The 4,138-nt window shown below is 30.0% G+C and overlaps 1 long non-coding RNA gene across 1 annotated transcript; it reads right to left on the bottom strand.

Annotated features, from left to right (window-relative positions):
- Positions 1 to 1,935: 1,935 nt before the first annotated feature.
- LOC111087996 lies at positions 1,936 to 4,138 on the bottom strand. Its single transcript, XR_002612621.1, has 2 exons — positions 2,203 to 4,138; positions 1,936 to 2,147 (listed from the first exon to the last, which is right to left on the bottom strand). It is a non-coding gene; the product is annotated as an uncharacterized LOC111087996 (long non-coding RNA).

Raw genomic sequence — 4,138 nt, 5'->3', positions numbered from 1 at the left:
ATTTATTATCCCATAGGACATAATTAGCTATAAAGTTTGGAGTAGAGATCTGGACTTGTTATAATGTAAGTGGTAACTAGTTAAACTATTATTATTATAGAAATGTATTTATTATCCCATAGGACATAATTAGCTATAAAGTTTGGAGTAGAGATCTGGACTTGTTATAATGTAAGTGGTAACTAGTTAAACTATTATTGTTATAGAAATGTATTTATTATCCCATAGGACACAATTAGCTATAAAGTTTGGAGTAGAGATCTGGACTTGTTATAATGTAAGTGGTAACTAGTTAAACTATTATTATTATAGAAATGTATTTATTATCCCATAGGACACAATTAGCTATAAAGTTTGGAGTAGAGATCTGGACTTGTTTTTGTAGGACATAATTAGCTATAAAGTTTGGAGTAGAGATCTGGACTTGTTTTTGTAGGACATAATTAGCTATAAAGTTTGGAGTAGAGATCTGGACTTGTTTTTGTACGACATAATTAGCAATAATGTTTGGAGTAGAGATCTGGACTTGTTTTTGTAGGACATAATTACCTATAATGTTAGTGGAAAAGACCTGCACTTGTTTTTGTACGACATAATTAGCAATAATGTTAGCGGAAAAGACCTGGACTTGTTTATGTAGGACATAATTAGCTATAATGTTAGTGGAAAAGACTTGTACTTGTTTATGTAGGACATAATTAGCTATAATGTTAGTGGTATAGATTTGTTTATGTAGAACATAATTAGCTATAATGTTAGTGGAAAAGACCTGCACTTGTTTTTGTAGGACATAATTAGCTATAATGTTAGTGGTATAGATTTGTTTGTGTGGGACTTAACTATGTGGAATGTTAATGGCAAATGAATGGGCTTGATTTGTAAGAAGCAATAAGAATGTGATTAGAATTAATAATAGAGACATCAGGAGCATAGATCTCAGTAAAGGTTGAATTTGTAGTAGAGTTACAAATTAATGATTTTGTAGTGATCAACTGAAGTTACAGAATGACAAATGACAAGATTTTTGTAGTAGACCAAACATTAATGTAGATTTTCATTAAATCTCTAAAAAAATGTTTTGCTACTAAACTCAGCTAATGGAATGATAATTGTTTTTATTGCACTTGTAAGAGAAAAAGTTTATGTTGTCAGAATCAACTATCTAAAACTGCTATCAAAAAGACACCTTTGAACTAAAAGAAGAGGGAACAGTTGTGGATTTTCACTGGATAATGGAAAGCTACTGCTCAGGGAGAAAAATATTATAAACAAACTTGTTATTTTGTAAGAACTGTTTTGTGTATTATATCTAGTAATGAGCTGTATATAAAAATTGTATATCTTTGTTTTCTTTGGTTGTATAAATATTATGATTAGTTAATTCAAAGGAAACTTGCATCTGAAACAATAGATTACATAATTTATTTTTTTGTCTTCATTCATCTTGTAATTATGAAAGATAGTTTAGTTTTCTTTAAAAATTAAAAGATGACAATAATCTTTTTAACTCTTCACATCTGAAAACTTACCCTGCTATTTCTGGCAGATCTCTCAAATAGCAAGTCATGCAGGTCTTTAATAAAGTAGAAGAACCATGTCAAGGTGTTGTTATTGGTTTTGCAGTATAATAAAGCTGTTACATTAACATTTTTCAAAGTAACTGATGACAAGCTGAATATAAAAAAAGATCTTTAATGACAACTATTAACAGCATGATACAATAAGAAGGTAAATTTAAAAAATACTGATTCTGTCTTATAGTCCTGCCAGCATCTTCCTATCACATAAGAAACAACACATTTTAAAGAACATATTATACACCTAAGCTATGAATCTTGTAAGAACACAAGATTTATTCATATCTTTTATTCAGTATTTTACAAATATCAAGCTGAACATGACAGCTTTCTTATGGTAAACACAGAAGTAAGAAACAAAAAAGAAATATTAAGGGTCTGATATTCCTGACTGTTTACTGTAACCTGTGTACTCAACAGAAATATTAAGGGTCTGATATTCCTGACTGTTTACTGTAACCTGTGTACTCAACAGAAATATTAAGGGTCTGATATACCTGACTGTTTACTGTAACCTGTGTACTCAACAGAAATATTAAGGGTCTGATATTCCTGACTGTTTACTGCAACCTGTGTATTCAACAGAAATATTAAGGGTCTGATATTCCTGACTGTTTACTGTAACCTATGTACTCAATAAATGTTATGTCAGGTTACTTTGCACAATGACATTAACAATATCTTCTATTTTACATTTCAAAATGTTAAAATTAATTCTTTTTGTGTAGACTTTCATAATTCATGTTTAAATAAATACATTGTTTCTGACTAAACAGTGTACTTACAAGATCACATCTCTGTCCTTCTTAGAGGCCAACAAGAAAAAGATGGCACAGTAAATGGCATTCTATGGAACTCTGCTCTGACCTTTTGTTGAATTCTATGTTTACAACATTCTCAAAATAGCAAGTTATGCCTGATGAACGTAAAACAAATTCATTTAAAACCATTCTATAAGACTTTTATTTCATAACTTATGTATTTTTAACTTTCATGTTAACTTTTAAATAATGAAGGATTATTAGTACAATTTTTATTCTTCAAGTCTAAACTGAATGTTTTAGAAAGTAAGGGAATTTTAATTTCATGTTTTAATAATTTGTGTGATTCTCAGTAAAAAATTAAAACCCTCCATTATCATTTCATTTTATTTACATCATTAAAATGACAAGATTTTTGGTATTGATCAAGATAAGAACTTTTAACAATTAAAATAGCAACAAACCTCATTAAAAGGTTCTCATTTAACAATTAGAATACCAACAAATATCATTTATAGATTTTATTTCTTGTATTTAATATCCTATAGTATAAAAGATTTTTGAGTTAAGATATTTTCTTTAAAATTCAAAACATATATTTAAAAAAAAACACTAAAAATAGAGAAACAGCAAAAGTACTATAAAATATACAATAGATTATCACATTGACGCTTTCTTTTAAAAAAATGCTGGAGTTCTATTTTGACCTTAACTGTTGCTAGACCTATTGAAAAGAACTTAATCATTTAACCTGAATACAGAGCTCTAGCTTATTGATATATACTCAAATATATTATTATGTCTAGCAATTACTAAGACATAATTAGAATAATACTGTTGTTAATATGGTTCTTTATTAAAATGATAGAATAATTACTATTACCGAGGTAACAGATTAATTCCTGTTCACTTACAGTGTCCACAATTCTTCAGAAAAGCTTTGGATAAGCCATTCCATTAATAACACATCAAAAGTTGTATGGATGGTAGTTATTTGTAAGAAACAATATGGTGTACATTATGACTCATACTTCAGCAAATCACTCTGTCAAGTTCACTCAGCATTACAAGTGGAGTCACAAGGAACGTTACATTCTCAACAGTCACAAGGAACGTTACATTCTCAACAGTCACAAGAAACGTTACATTCTCAACAGTCACAAGGAACGTTACATCATCAACAGTCACAAGGAACGTTACATTCTCAACAGTCACAAGGAATATTACATTATCAACAGAGTCACAAGGAACGTTACATTCTCAACAGTCACAAGGAACGTTACATTCTCAACAGTCACAAGGAACGTTACATTCTCAACAGTCACAAGGAACGTTACATTCTCAACAGTCACAAGGAATGTTACATTGTCAAGGATCACAATGAATATTACCTTCTCAACAGTCACAAGGAATATTACATTATCAACAGAGTCACAAGGAATATTACATGGTCAAGGATCACAATGAATATTACATTCTCAACAGTCACAAGGAACATTACATTCTCAACAGGCACAAGGAACGTTACATTCTCAACAGTCACAAGGAACGTTACATTCTCAACAGTCACAAGGAATATTACATTATCAACAGAGTCACAAGGAATATTACATGGTCAAGGATCACAATGAATATTACATTCTCAACAGTCACAAGGAACATTACATTCTCAACAGTCACAAGGAAAGTTACATTCTCAACAGTCACAAGTAACATTACATTCTCAACAGCCACAAGAAACATTACATTTCAACAGTCACAAGGAACATTACATTTCAACAGTCACAAGGAACATTACAT

This window comes from Limulus polyphemus, unplaced genomic scaffold, assembly GCF_000517525.1.
Source record: "Limulus polyphemus unplaced genomic scaffold, Limulus_polyphemus-2.1.2 Scaffold2964, whole genome shotgun sequence".
Taxonomy (NCBI): Eukaryota; Metazoa; Arthropoda; class Merostomata; order Xiphosura; family Limulidae; genus Limulus; species Limulus polyphemus.
Note: the sequence above shows the minus strand (reverse complement) of the source record. Positions and strands in the feature narration are given on the sequence as shown.